Source organism: Capra hircus, chromosome 13 (genome assembly GCF_001704415.2).
Source record: "Capra hircus breed San Clemente chromosome 13, ASM170441v1, whole genome shotgun sequence".
NCBI lineage: Eukaryota > Metazoa > Chordata > Mammalia > Artiodactyla > Bovidae > Capra > Capra hircus.
The window spans coordinates 33,851,285-33,867,296 of record NC_030820.1 but is presented as its reverse complement, the minus strand read 5'-3'; positions in this window follow the sequence as shown (position 1 = coordinate 33,867,296).

Here is a 16,012-nt window from a genome sequence, read left to right as displayed (position 1 = left end):
ACAGACAACATGAGAAGGGAACTCACTGAAAGCTCTACAAAGACTGTTAATAATCTATTATTGCAAAAGTTCATGATGTGTGTGTGTTTAAACTTGGAAGTAACTTTCTGGCAGTAAAGTTTTCTTGCAAGTCATACCTGAAAAATCACTTCTCGTAGAAGTATCAGTTCATTTCAGTCACTCAGTCTTGTCCGACTCTCTGCGACCCCATGGACCTCAGCATGGCAGGCTTCCCTGTCCATCACTAACTCTGGTGGAAGTATCCATTGATACAAAAACAGTTCTATGAAATACATATTTGGCCAGAGAGATCCTAGAAGATTAGCTATGTGCTGATGAGATTTGAGTATAGAATAACAGATCTGAGTTGGGGTCTAGAGGGCAGGGAGGTCCAGAAGAACATGCTGGGGGCGGGGCATTGGTACCGCCCCCACATGAGCAAGTCATCTCACTTGACTCCCTGCCTGGATAAGACCGAGCAGCTAAGGGTGGTGCTGGGCCCTCAGGTCAGCTGGATGGACACAGGTGGAGGTGCTCTATGTGGGCCGCCAGGCTTCTGAAAGGAAGGTGTGTAGGGCCGGCAGCCCCACCTTCACAGGTGTCATGAGCCTGCTTTCCAGAGAAAGACACAGAGAGAGGGCTTCTTCCTGAAATGTTCTGGCCTCAGTGGTGAAAGAGGCAGCTTTCCCTGGACTCTAAACCTCCATGTGTCACAGAGACAAAGCACCTATAGAAGAATGGGCTACACCGAGAACCAAGTCTCCGGAGTTACATCTGAAGAAAGTTCACATTTGAACACAATTTCCCAAGTCATACTTTCCCTTCAGATAATGGGGCATTTGGATGGAAAGGGAGACAGAGAAGAAAACTACTTGGACTGAATTGCGGGGAGAGCTAAGACCATTATGGACGATCCACGAAGCCTTCCAAACTTTTAAGTGGACTGGCTGGGTAAGAGGACAGCTCGAAATGGGATGAAACATCTCCAGTTAAAAATGAATACTAAATTTGTTTTAAAAGTTGAACTTAAAGCATAAAGAAGACTGGATTTTCTAGTTTTCTAGTTTTAATAAATCAAGTACTCCTTTGCTAATACAGCCCAGCTGAGTCATGCAGGTCCCATGGCCCAGCTCTGTCCACCAGGAGCTGATTGGCCTCCTTTCCGTCCCAGGCCAGACCCCATAGCCAGTTCCAGAGGCCAGAGTAGGATAGTTTTCATCCAAATGAGCCTCACTGAGCCCAATCAGTGCTCCCCAGAAAGTGCTCAGCTGGAGGCCAGGGCCTAACCAGAGGTGGAGAGGGTGCCACGTTCACGGCCCTGCCTCAGGAGAAGCCACAGTCCAGCGCTGTCCCCCCACACCCCCCTTGCGGTGCCTGCCCCCTGCACCTCCTGCCAGGGCCCTGGAACTGATTAGCGGGAGTGAGTGATTTACCCATTAGACCACCGCAGAGGCAGGTGGGGTGGAGAAAGCAGCGGGCAGAGACAAATAAAAGTCTCCATTTTCACTCTGCGAAGGTGGCACTTAGGCAAAATGAGGGGATTTTTTTTTTTTTTTTTTTTTTAGCCTTCTTTGAAATGAAAACCTGGGAGGAGGGCCGAACTCCAGCCTTTTTGTTGGCAAAGGGAAGGCCTGTGGCTGCCTTTCTGTTCCCACCCCTACAATTAGGGGGGAGGCCGCGCTGCTTCCTGAAACAAGATCTGCAGTCCACCCTAGCTCCGGGCGGACCTGCTGCCCACCATGGCCTGGTCGGAGGGACAGGACAGGATGACCCACTGAGGCAGGGGGTGAGAGATGTGGGTGGGGCAGGGGAGGGGGCGAGGCGCTGGCTCAGTCCCCACTTAGGAGGCCCACACAACTCTGCTCCTGCAACCCAGCAGCCCAGAGAGAGTGGTCTAGGCTGGAGTCCCTGGGTGCCACTGGAAGGCTGGTGAGACCAGTGCAAGGATGAGCTATAGGCATGGGCTCCCAGCCAGCCCAGGGGAGGTGTGGGGAGCCATCCTCCACCACCAGGGGTCCTGAGCAGCATCCTGGACCATTTGTTCCTTCTTGTCATGGGATCCACACATAATCTGGAGTAGAAACAAGTGTTTCCAAATGCATGGCCCCCTCCTCCCCAGGCTTGGCCCATCACCCTAGTGGGTGTTTTAGATGATAACGCACTGGAATGACCACCACGGGGGCCAGCTCCTGCCCCGTCCACTTGGCATGTCCACCACCACCCGTGCCTATAATGATGGACATCGGGAGAGACCACAGTGCTGACATCTGCTCCTGAAGTTTGGTCTTAAGTGTTTTCTCAGAAACACGAGGCTACCTGGATCATCTTTTGGAAAATGTTTGACATTTCTAGAGTAGGGCATTTGCTCATTTAGGAAAAAATTAGGAAGAGAAAATAAGGCCTGGACTCAGGTCTTATGTGCCCCAGCCCTCCACTCTGGAACTGGCCCCTGCCTCCCACTTCCCCCCGACCCCCACCTTGTCCCTGTCTGCAGCGCCCCAGGCCCCGGGTGCCCTGTTCCTACAACGGGAAGCACAGGGATGACTTAGCAACGGGGTGTCTGACAGCTGCAGCCTTTGTCCCCAAAGGACCTAGTCAGGCCCTCAGTCTGGCACACTCCACTTTATTATGACCTAACTGCAGAAGAGCAGTAAAACTCTTAGCAGTTTAAGTCGAGGCAGTTATGATCACATGCAACAGAATCCATTCGGTTCAGTTACTCCAAGGGAGAGCCTAGATAGCAAGCACCAAGTTTCTGGCACATGTGGTGCAGAGAGAGGGGACTTCCGGGAGGGCAGTCAGACACGCCTTTGGGGACTCACTCTTGCATCCATTCATCCTGCTCTGCAGTGGGACTTATGTGGGCCTTGACCTTGGAGGTTGGTTTAACCATCGTTTTTAAACTGCTTGTTGGGAGTCAGAGGTAAGCTTGACTTTCAGAACAACAGCTGAGTGTAAAAAATTAGATGTGATCACAGAGCTACAAGGAAAATGTACGGGGAGCATGTGGAGAGATGGAAGCTGGTCCCACAGGGCCACCCTGTCCCTGGGCTAGCTACCTCCTTGGCAGACGGTGACCTCCCACAGGAAAGAACTCAGGATGCGCCTCCGGGGAGCTGGGAAACCCACTTTTTCCTAAGTCAAGTAATTTCTCACCAGCTGTCAAGGGCGCTGCATCCCACCACGGGCTCCTCGTCCCCTCTTGCCGCCTCGGTCCTTCCACGTGTGACCTCTGAGAGGGTCACACAGAGACCATGACATGGTGTCACCTTCCCCAGTGAGAGGCACCCTCTGTGTCCCCAGTGGAAGCTGCAAACAGGCAAGGCGGCCTGGAAGCTGGTCTCTTCTGTTTACTTCTCTCTCAGCCCCCAGCCCCCACCCCCACTCACATGTAACAGTGTCGTCTGTTTATCACCCCTCAGAGGCCAGTGTGGGTTTTCTAGAACTGATGTGCTGACCCCCAAGGACCAACCTGCCATGTTTTCACTTGCATTTCAGCTGGACTAGGAAGTCATCTCCAATAAACACCTTTCACATCCAGCTAGTTTTGTGATGCAGACCCACAGCATGACCATCGAAAAACTTGACCCACCACAGACCGCCCTCTGGCATGAGTCACATTCATTTCTCATGCAGAATCCATCCCCCCGAAAGTCTTTCCCCATCACAGCTCAAGCACAGGCTTGCGGCCCCCAGTGCATTTCCTAAAGCAACCCCAGGTATACTGGGGCATTTCTTTGGAAAAAGCAACTCAAGCCTGGTTCTTCTTGTTTTGAAACCTGTGAGCCAAAGAAAGAGTACTGTGATACACCCACTCAACAAACAACATGATATCCGGGTAAAGAAGTTTCATGTAACACCCTCCATCCAAAGCCCGTATCAGCGACTGGTCAACAGTGATTTGGAAATCCAGCCAGACATAGGTCTCTAGTTCCCTGATTAGAGCCAGGTCCTGCTCCTGGGGAGGGGCTCCCAGCGGCTGTTAGTCAGGAACTGTTGGGGGCAATGTCCTTAAAACTCTTAAAGCCCTACTCCTAATATTTTGGCCACCCGATGCGAAGAGCCTACTCACTGGAAAAGACCCTGATGCTGGGAAAGACAGAGGGCAGGAGGAGAAGGGGGCAACAGAGGATGAGATAGCTGGATGGCATAATCCACTCAATGGACATGAGTTTGAGCAAACTCCAGGAGACAGCGGGAGGACAGAGAAGCCCGGTGTGCTGCAGTCCATGGGGTTGCAAAAAGTCGGACACGACTGAGCAACTGAACAACGAGAATCTAAGAAAGTCTGTAAACCTGCCTCTAGAAGGCGAATAGACTTCTAAAACTCCATTAGACTTTTAGAAGCCCTGCAAGGTATATCCTTCCATCTTTCTAAGGTCTGGAAAGAAGTCTTAAAACCACACTTTGGGATGGTCACCCTGGAGCCGTGCTGCACAGACAGTGCCCTGGATTTGATCTTTGTCCTGAAGCCATTTCTTGTCATGAGCCACTTTCTCTGGGAGACACACCCAGAAAGCCCCAGCTCCTTTATTTTACCTTAATCCATCAGTCTCTTAAGGTAGTTTATCATAGGGAGCTGGAAGAAGACAGTGGTATGTTCCATCTTTCACCTGGAGTATCCTCAACCAGACTCTTGAGTTCATTGAGTATCCTGTTTATTTTCCATGTTACTAAGGGTGATGATGTTGTTAAACTCAGTCTCCAAATAACATTTTCCTCATTGTCTGTCCTCCAAGCTCTCATCAAGTCTCTTTGAGGTCCTTCTGGCTTTTATTAACAATCTTCTCAAGGGCTTCCCAGTTTTGCCCAATGCTTCAACCCAGCCAAGCACACGTGTTAGGTTTTTGTGATGGCAGGAACCCACTTCTCGGTATCAAATTTTGTTCTCGTTATGTATGGCTGCAAACAAATTACCCACAAACTTAGGGGTTTCAAACAACAATCATTTGTATTGTTTCTCACAATTTTGTGGATCTGAAACTTGTTTTTTCCTCCACTGGGTCAGTTGGTGACATTCAGCTGGTGAGTGGGCTGGTCTACAGGGGCCACACGGCTGGCATGTTGGTGGGGATGATGGGATGCCAGGGTCAGCAGAGACTGTTCGCCAGAGTCCCACACAGGGCCTCTCCAGCATGGCACACACGATGGTCAGTTCCATCACCTGAGAGCTCATTCTTGCACAGAGAATATTCCTAGAGACTGTAAGCTGCCAGGTTTCTTCAGACAGGGGTTTGGAAACTGGCACAGTATGACTACTGCCACTTTGTAGAGCTCATTCAAGGGAAGGGGACAAAACCCCCACTTCTCAGTGAGACAATTGTGAAGGAATTTATGGCCATCTTTAGTCTTTCATATTCCTTCTCCATCTCTTCCTTCTTTCTGTTTCCTGGAGTAACATGTGAAGGCTGGAGCTGCAGCAGCCATCTTGGACTATGAGAATTTGTTGGGCATAAAAGGCATGTACTACAGATCAACTAGCTAGAAGCAATTTGGATCCTTGACTCCAAAGAAAACCATCCAATCCTTAACTGTCTACCCCTCAATTTTTAAAATGAGAGAAAAAAAAATTGACTGCTCTTTAGTTCAGTTCAGTTCAGTCGCTCAGTTGTGTCTGACTCTTTGCGACCCCATGAATCGCAGCAAGCCAGGCCTCCCTGTCCATCACCAACTCCCGGAGTTCACTCAGACTCACATCCATCGAGTCAGTGATGCCATCCAGCCATCTCATCCTCTGTCGTCCCCTTCTCCTCCTGCCCCCAATCCCTCCCAGCATCAGAGTCTTTTCCAATGAGTCAACTCTTTGCATGAGGTGGCCAAAGTACTGGAGTTTCAGCTTTAGCATCATTCCTTCCAAAGAAATCCCAGGGCTGATCTCCTTCAGAATAGACTGGTTGGATCTCCTTGCAGTCCAAGGGACTCTCAAGAGTCTTCTCCAACACCACAGTTCAAAAGCATCAATTCTTTGGTGCTAAATCAAATCCCTTATGATTATACAGTGGAAGTGAGAAATAGATTTAAGGGCCTAGATCTGATAGATAGAGTGCCTGATGAACTATGGAATGAGGTTCGTGACATTGTACAGGAGACAGGGATCAAGACCATCCCCATGGAAAAGAAATGCAAAAAAACAAAATGGCTGTCTGGGGAGGCCTTACAAATAGCTGTGAAAAGAAGAGAGGCGAAAAGCAAAGGAGAAAAGGAAAGATAAAAGCATCTGAATGCAGAGTTCCAGAGAATAGCAAGAAGAGATAAGAAAGCCTTCTTCAGTGATCAATGCAAAGAAACAGAGGAAAAGAACAGAATGGGAAAGACTAGAGATCTCTTCAAGAAAATTAGAGATACCAAGGGAACATTTCATGCAAAGATGGGCTTGATAAAGGACAGAAATGGTCTGGACCATTATTTGGGGCTTTCCTGCCACTTGCAGCCTAACTGTAGTTTGGGGTATAATGTATTCTCTGGTAGCTGAGGTGCAGATTGAGGAAACTGTTTTGTTCCCCAGCCATCCATCTTGCACCTCATAGACAGAGTTTCCTGAAGCATCACTATACGAAGACTGACAACACCTCCCCTACAATGCCTTCCACTGCAAGAGCCCTGGACTCACATTCTGATCTCATCACTTCCTTCAGAACAAATTTTCTATCATATTAAATTCTTCCATTCTTCCAGGTCCTGACTCATCTCTCCAGTTGGACCTGCCCCCTCTCCTTCATGTCCACCAGTGAATGTGGATGCACCCATGTTGACCTGGGCCTGCCCCTACCCTCCACACACACCTTCTCCCAAATCCTACCATGGTTTTATGACAGAGCTCAAATTGCTTCTGGGTGAAGAATTTCCAGATCTCCACAAAAGGGCGTTCTCCTTCCCTCTGCTGCCTTTCACAAGAGGGTTTACATAGTCCTAACCCATCATTCGACCCCACCTGCCATGGTCCACAGGGGTTTTGTTGCTTTTACCCACCATGTGTTCACATCTCAAGGTGAGCTGATCAAGGCAGTCTTGTTCTCATGAGGCTACATGCCCAGCAAAAGCAAAGCCAAGGCTGGTCAGGATGGAAAGAAAAATGCAGCCCACCAAGCAGGCCCTTCTGGCCCATTGCCCACTTCCAGGCACAGGTGCCCCATTCCAAACTCTTTTCTTTCATTTCTAGACTCTCCTTGGTGTAAAGCCCCTCAGAGAACCCCCTGTGCCACTGTCAACCCTGAGGACAGAGCCCCAGGCCCCACCTGCTGGGCTGGCCACGCGTCCTGTGCAGTCCCGGCTCTGTTCTGCCCCTGGACCAGCGCTGAGGCTTAGGGAAGACATCCTGGTTGCTTTTGCTCCATATCTATGCCAAACAACTGGGGAACAAAGATCAGGGTGGATAGAAACATAAAAAATGAGAATTTCTCAGCCTTTGCCTGTGGTCAGCTGGGAGGAAAACCCAAGGTGCCCCTCGCCCAATGTCCTACAAGACCACCCCCCTGCAGTACCCATCTGCAGAGAACTAGGACATCAGAGGCCCCAGGAGTCAGGAAAGTGGCTGAAAATGACCAAGAGTCAGACTGGAAACTTGGACTGAACTTGGTGTTGTTTTCCCCAAGCACTAGAGAGCTGATGAGCTGAACTGACATCCGGTGAGATTCCGTTTAATAAGTTATTTGGCAAGGGCTACTTCTGACATTAATTATCAATCATTTCTCATTATTCTTAGATGGCATTTCTTAAACCACAAGGCTTGAGGGAACATGTGTGTTGGGGGGTGGGTGCTCCCTCGGCTGCTCGGAAGAGTATCTGTCCAGAGGCCTGGGCAAGGCTGGGCACTGCATCTCCTGGCTGGGGCCCCAGTCTCTATCATAACCCAGCCCCCATTTCATCTAATATACCTGAAAATCCAGCACCCCCAAGGCATGCCTGGCCTGGGGCAGAGGTGTGCCCAGCGTGCCCTTTTGCACAATCATCAGGAAGGGCTCGGGAAGGAAGAATAGGTGCTGCTGTGGGGACCTGCTCCATCCCATTGCTGGCCTTAGCACACGTGGTCCATGGAGGGGGGCAGGGCCCTGGCTGCTGTTCCTGCCTCCTCAGGGCCCAGTGGGCCTGCAGATGCTTGAGACAGTGCTAGAAACACAGTCAGGAATCTGGCCAAACATGGGAGTGACAAGGAGCCCAGGCCAGCGCCTCTGTCCCTGTCCTTTCCTGTGTGTCCAGGGGAGGAACCAAGGTGAGAGGGTCTCCCACCAGTATCCACCACCTTGCCAGGCTCACTGGAGTGCCCCCCCCTCACCACCAGATGCTCCTCATTAAATTTACCACCCCTCCCCTGCCCTGGGGCCTTTCTCCATGGACCAGAAACACCTTCCCTCCTGCACCTGCCCTGGATGGGTGTGGAAGCCTGCTTCCCAATTCCTGTGGCCCCAGCATCAAGCAGGGTGCCTAGAACATGGGAGATGCTGCACAAAGTCCAGTCTAATGATGGATGCTCCCAGACCTGCCTTAATGAGGGGGCGCCAGCACCCCCTCCACCCTGGGGCTGTCACAGGTGAGAAGATGGACAGATGAGGAGAGGGCTGTCCCCACGCAGGTGGCTGATCTTTCTCACCACCCACCGGCCACCCTGTGGGCCCTGAGTCACTAGGGCATTCATTGCTCTGCTCTTGTTCACCAAAGCTGCTCATGAGGCCAGAGGGACAGGGGCCAGGACTGAAAGGTTTGACCCCAGGCCAGGCACTGACTCCCCCAGTCACTTTGGAAAAGAGTTTTCCTTTGAAACAGGGAATGTGAAACTTAATGGAGAACTTTGCAGAATCTCACTAGTCTGGAAAAAGTCCTGAAATTCTTTTCATGAACGTTTCACATCAGCATGTAAGCAAATGTTCGGCTGCAGGGCCTTCAGAGGGTTCATCCCCAGCGGATGACCGTTAGAAGAATGATAGTGCAAAGAACTATTGAGCAAACGTCTAAATGAATGAGATGCTGTTGTCTGCAAGACCTTGACAGAGACAGGATGCATGAGGACCTGGTGACCTCAGGGTGTGCAGAGCCGGGGCCTCATCACCCCTACAGTGAGCCTTACGCTCCTTAGGGCCCACCGAGCTGTCTTCTGGAAGATGGCCTGATGCCAGTGAAGTAATGGCTTTGAAAGGGGGCTTCTCAACTGACAAACAACTAATCTCAAAAATATACAAGCAACTCATGCAGCTCAATTCCAGAAAAATAAACGACCCAATCAAAAAATGGGCCAAAGAACTAAATAGACTTTTCTCCAAAGAAGACATACAGATGGCTAACAAACACATGAAAAGATGCTCAACATCACTCATTATCAGAGAAATACAAATCAAAACCACAATGAGGTACCATTTCACGGCAGTCAAAATGGCTGCGATCCTAGTCTACAAGCAATAAACGCTGGAGAGGGTGTGGAGAAAAGGGAACCCTCTTACACTGTTGGTGGGAATACAAACTAGTACAACAACTATGGAGAACAGTGTGGAGATTCCTTAAAAAACTGGAAATAGAACTGCTTTATGACCCAGCAATCCCACTACTGGGCATACACACTGAGGAAACCAGACTTGAAAGATCCATGTACCCCAATGTTCATCTCAGCGCTGTTTATAATAGCCAGGACATGGAAGCAACCTAGATGTCCATCAGCAGGTGAATGGATAAGAAAGCCGTGGTACATATACACAATGGAGTATTACTCGGCCATTAAAAAGAATACATTTGAATTAGTTCCAATGAGGTGGATGAAACTGGAGCCTATTATACAGAGTGAAGTAAGCCAGAAAGAAAAACACCAATACAGTATGCTAATGCATATATATGGAATTGAGATAGATGGTAACGATAACCCTGTATGCGAGACAGCAAAAGAGACACAGATGTATAGAACAGTCTTTCGGACTCTGTGGGAGAGGGAGAGGGTGGGATGATTTGGGAGAATGGCATTGAAACATGTATAATACCATATAAGAAATGAATCGCCAGTCTAGGTTCGATGCAGGATACAGGATGCTTGGGGCTGGTGCACTGGGATGACCCAGAGGGATGGTACGGGGAAGGAGGTGGGAGGGGGGTTCAGGATGGGGAACACGTGTACACCCATGGTGGATTCATGTTGATATATGGCAAAACCAATACAATATTGTAAAGTAAAAAATAATAATAATAAATAATAAAATAAAAATAAAAAAAGAAAGGGGGCTTCCACCCAGAGCCAGGGCATGTGGGGTCAGGACCTCACCGGGCCTGGAAGTGGCCTTCCACATGGCACCGGGGGCGACGGGAGACCTGTCAAAGTGGACCAGGTTGGGGACGTGCACAGCCACTTGGTCTCAACCAGAAGAGGCTCAGGGAGGCCCCGCCCAGGGGGCCTGACTCAGGTGGCCACTGGTGCAGGAGCTCTTGCAGCGTGTCCACCTGCACCCCGACATCCAAGCAGCACACACACTCTGACGCATACAGTGCTCACCCTGGAGGAGACAGGAACAGACTCAAGCAAGACTTTCTGGCATCTTCGCGCCTTCAGAGCCAAATCAGAACCCCAAGTTTCCAGCTATCTGGGACCAATGTCCCTGGAGTTTGTTCATCTGTAACCTTTGGCCTCCTCCTGTGCCCTTCCCACATTACAGGGTCAGGGTCTCAGAATCTATGCATGGCTTTGTGGTGACTTTTTTTAATGTCAGATATTTATTGAAGAATTTTAATTTAATTGAGGATATATTGATTCCCACCCCCCAATGATTTACACTTAAAAGATGAGACAGAACAACAGAGCAAATGAGAGGGTGTTGGTCTCAAAAGACTGGCCTGGGGTCAGTTCTGTCCATGTGACCTTGGATAGTCATGTCACCGCTTTGGCCCATTTCCACATGTGCAAAAGGAGGGCTAGGCAGGCCACCTCGTAGGTACCCTCCAGGCTCGAGTCCAGCGGCGCTCCCAAGCATGGCCCTGGCTCCAGCACCTCCTGCTGGTGGGCAAGTAAACTGCTCCATCCTCCTTTTCCAAGGAACCTTGGTGAGTTTTGAGGTTCGGTGTTCGGTCATCCCTAAAGGTCAGCTGTTGTGGCAGAAAGGAGTGCAGGGAGACACGAGCTGGGGATGGTATCTTGTTGGGAGAAATTTCTTTTAAACTGGCTGTGGCAGGCCACAGCCAGAGCTCAGCCCAGGCTGAGCAGCTTCTCAGAGCGGTATGCGTGCTGGGTTAGAACTTGGAGCCATCTACTAGACACACACCAGAGGGTGAACCCAGGGCTTGAGAACCACAAATTGGGATGTTCAGGTTTAGCACAAACTCCAGGCATCCATCTCTAGGAGGAGACTGGCCATTTGGCACAGAGATGAGAGCCTAGGTCCTGCCAGAACTCAGCACGGAGATTATCGCATGCTCTGAAAGTGAGTCTTCCGCATGGGATGGAAGGACCTGCCCTGGGTTCTGAGTCTGGGTCCATTTTCCCGCGAATCATCTGCAGGGCTCTTGTTATGGCAGCTTCTGGCTCTATCCTTGCATTTCATGTCTCTGAGATGGTGCTGATGGATACTCAGCAAGGCTCTAACCACCGTGCAGGACATCTGTGCTCCAGCTGCTGTGGCCCACAGAGATTTTTGCAATAGTTGGGGGATGACTGGCTGGCATGATACATGCAGTACTAACAGGACTGCATCCTGCTAGTCAGGAGGCCCCTGCATCAGCAGATATTTCAGGGTTTTTAAGGGTGTTGTGGAGTATGGTTCTAGGGAGCTGTGTTGCTTATGTGGTCTATGTAAGTCTCAATTGGAAACATTTGTTTATAAACATCAGCAAGGGGAGCTTTGTCTACATAGACCCTCCCACTGCCCCCACAAAATAACCTAAGAATTATGCTAGCACAGTGCCCGGGGTCACAGAGCAAGTTTCTGGAATATTCTAGAACCAAGTCTGCCAGTAACCACCAAATTGCCAATGGTTTAGCCAGGCTTCTGGGCTAGAAAACGAAAGCAGGTCTTTCGCGTTAAAGGATTTTCAAGGCTACAAAGAAAGAAGGGATGTTAATGCTAAGCCATCTTTCACCAGCAATGTTAGCATCACAGCAGTTGTGATGCTAAAAGCCTTAAAATGTTTAGATAAAGACTGTGATGCTAAAAGCCTTAAAATGTTTAGATAAAGAATAAATATCTGATGTGTACAAGGTGCCCCTGGCTTTCCAGAACACTCCACCCACTGGATTTTCCTATTGGACATGCCCAAGACGTCCTCACAAGCAGTACCTCTTGGCTGGGGCAAACTCCCTGGAGCTGCATCCATGTCTGAGGCCCTTGCAGCCCCATCTTCCTCCCTGTCTCCTTTCCCAGGTGTCAGACTTGCATGCTGGTCTGAAGGCTCTCCTGGCCTCCCCGTGATCCCTCGCCCCTTTACCCTTCACAGGTCCCACCCCTGATCCGCCCCCAAGAGCCTTTTAACTCCGACTTGTCTCTCCTCTGCTTCCCAGAGAACCTGGCCCAAGAGCACGCACTGATCCAGTCCATCCTGTATCCAGCCTGGAGGAGGGGGGATGGGCCAGATCAGTTGGGTGGGGAGGGGTGCTCGGGAGCTGATCTATGGATGGCTAAGTCTTGGCTGTGCTCTGTCTTAGGGGCTTTATTAGACAGTTGGATGGGGTCCTAATTACCCCTGGACCCGGGGCAAGTGCTGCCTTTCCCACGAAGCCGTCTTGCACGTTGCCTTCAGGATGAACAGTGGCTGCCGGTGAGCGGGCACGTAGCACAGGCCGCGGTGCTCACCATGGCATAACTGTCCCCTATACTCAGTATTCAGAACAATCCCACTTATAGAACCAGAAGCTGGACTCCCGGTCCCTGTGCAGTGTCAGGCCGCTAAACCAGGCAGTAAACGTTCGGGGAACTTCCTGGGATCCTCTGAGCGCTGGTAAGCATCCCCTTTCAGGGACAGCCCCGGCACCCTCAGCCACAGATGAGCTGGAGGCGGAAGCTGAGTGTGGCCCCAGGACCTTGGAGGGCAGTGACCTGCAGGGCCCAACTCCTCCAACCTGGGGGAGGGCCCCTCCCCCACCACTCCACGGCTGCCCAGGCACTGCTTGCTGCTGCAAAAATGAATTTTTCTTCTCTTTTGAGCACCACAGGGCACCCATTCTGAGCGCCAAGTGATGCCCTGAAGCCACTGGGAAGCTGACAGGCAGGAGTCTAAGAGGTTTGGCGCCATCCTCCCCCGGAAGAAAGCTGGCTTGTTCAGAAGCACAAAGGCTGGGCGCTGGGAGGGTGACGGGCTGTGAATGCTAATGGGCCAGGCACTGGGAGCCCCCCCTTTCCAGGGAAGGGCCCTGGGCCTGGGCCGGATGCTCCCAGCAGCAGCGGGACTGCCCTCCCCCAACCCCTCCCCCAGCGCAGGTCGCCTGTGCCCATCACGTGGGGACCTGGGTGAGCAGCTGTTACAGGCAGCGCAGCGTCTAAACATCCGTGCAAACTTGGACCAACAGGTCCTGCTGAAATGTGCTAACCATCTGCTTTTCCTTAGCTGTTTTTGAGCAAATTGTGTTTATTATGTTAATTTATTTTACTGTCAACAACACCGAATGACACAGTTGCCGATAAACAGCATCATTATGTATCTCATGCTGGCACCTTACCAGAACTTTTTTTTTCCCCTAATGCAACAGGGGAAAAAAATACATATTGAAATGTTGATCTATGTAAAAGTGAGTCCTGGAGGGCAACTCATGAGGGGTCAGGAAAGGTCTTCTCTGGGGGAGGCACCCTCTCAGGGAGGGGTGGGGGGACCAGGACTCACACTTGGCCAGAAAAGTGGGATCTCTCAGAAGCTGCAGGACTGAGAAAGGCTTTTATGCATCTAATTTTTCTCCCCTAAACTTCCCTCCAAAACTCCTCCAAATTTCTAGGTGGTCAGGTAAGGGCACCAGGAAGAGTCCGAAAGATTTGCCATGTGAGTGCCTTTGTGACTCACTGGGAACCACCCTAAAACCAAAACAGCCAAGCTGGGGCTGGACCTTTTATTAATTAGGATCATTTCACTGGTGATGCTAGTGGTAAAGAACCTGTCTGCCAGCGTAGGAGACAAAAGAGATGTGGGTTCGATCCCTGGATCTCCAGGAAGATACCCTGGAGAAGGAACTGCCAACCTACTCCAGTATTCTTGCCTGGAGAATCCCATGCACAGAGGAGCCTGGTGGGCTACAGTCCATGGGGTGGGAGAGAGTTGGACACGAATGAAGCAACTTAGCACACACACACCCGTGTAGAGACCAATAAACTCCATACTTCCAGAGAAAGGGGAGAAAAAGAGGAGCGCTGGGTGGGGGACAGAGGAGCCAGAAGATACATTTCAGGATGGTCGGGGGTCAGGGCATTGGCCTGGGATGGACTGGTCCCCTGAGCCGAGTGAATCCTGACCCTGCAGAACCTGAAGGCGATTCATGCTGCTCCAGCAGTTCTCCAATTAGGCAATAAGCAACAGGGGGCAAAGGCAGCTTCCTGGGAGGAAAACAGTTCAGTGCCTCAGACAGAGACCAGAGCTGCCTGCTGCCACAGAAAGGAACAGGGTTCCTTTCATTCGGCTCACAGGCCTGCAGGAGACTCTGTCTGCACACCCCGGTCCGGGCTGGCTTCCCTGCATAACGGAGGGCTGCTTTGCCTGCTGACCCTCAGAAGCCGAGAGAAATTCCCAGGTGGGATTTTCTCAGCACAAATGACCCGCCTGATCAAGGGATCTAGTAGCCAGGTGGCTTCTGGGTATCCTTGCAAATATTTGGTTTCAGAGAAGGGGTCACGTTACAACGGTTTAATATTTGGAGGCTGAAAGGGCTGCAGCAATAAGCTGTGTCCCCTTCTTGTCCCCCAGCCTCCAGCAGACAGCCCACAAAAACGTGGGGCTCATGTTCACACAGAGGGCTGCTGGTTTTATGGGCTGGGGGAGAGGGGCGGGAGAGGACGGTCATGGGCAAGCTGCCTGAGAGTCTCAATTAAATGGGTGTCAGCTGCCAGGGACACGGCAATCAGGAGGGGAACACCTGAGTCCTGGGGGCCTGACGTTGTATGAGGGTCCCCTGTTCAGCCACAAAATGCCCACAGACCTGTCCTTACCCTGCCTCCCAGGGCCAACATCTCCCCACCGCGTGGTCCCACCACACAATGGCCCCTATGCTTGAAGGATGGCCCCAGTGCTAGCTTCTGCCCTCTCCAACTCAGAGTGGACCCCCAGCCTCTTCGCTTTCTCCCCTCTGTAGAAGCCCACTCACCCTTGGGAAAAGGTAACACATTGGTTCACTCTAAAATAGGTGCCTGGGGATTCCCTGGTGGCTCGGTGGTAAAGAATCCACCTGCTAATGCAGGAGACACAAGTTTGATCCCTGGTCTGTGATCCCTGGGTCACGAAGATCCCCTAGAGGAGGGTACAACAACCCACTCCAGTGTTCTTGCCTGGAGAATCCCATGGGCAGAGGAGCCTGCGGGCTACAGTCCACAGGGTCGCAAAGAGTCGGACAGGCCTGAGGTGGCCGAGCACACGCTGGGAAGACCCCACATGCAGCAGGGAAACTGAGCCTCGTGCACCGCAACTACTGAGCCTGGGCTCTGGAGCCCAGGAGCCACAGCTACGGAGCGCAAGCACCGCAGTTACTAAGCCTGTGCACTCTAGATCCTGTCCTCAAGGAGAAGCCACTGCAATGAAAAGCCTGAGCACCGCAGCTAGAGAGTAGCCCCCAGCTTGCCGCAACTAAAGAAAAGCCAGCACGGCAACGAAGACCCAGCACAGCCAAGGGTGTATAAATAATACATAGTAAAAGAATAAAGAATAAAATAAAGTAGCTGCTTAAGTCGCATCTCCTCAAAGGCAGTTCCCGTTCAATTGAGGGCTCAGCCTGAAATCAAAGGAATGGGTCTGTTATTGAGGAGTGTTTCAGGAAATGACAGGAAAGGAGAAACTCCTGTCCCCTGCACTTTAAGCTCCTTCAGGAAAGAGGAAAGGAGTTGGGGACCCCGTCAATTCCCAGTGCCGGCTGCTCCGTAGC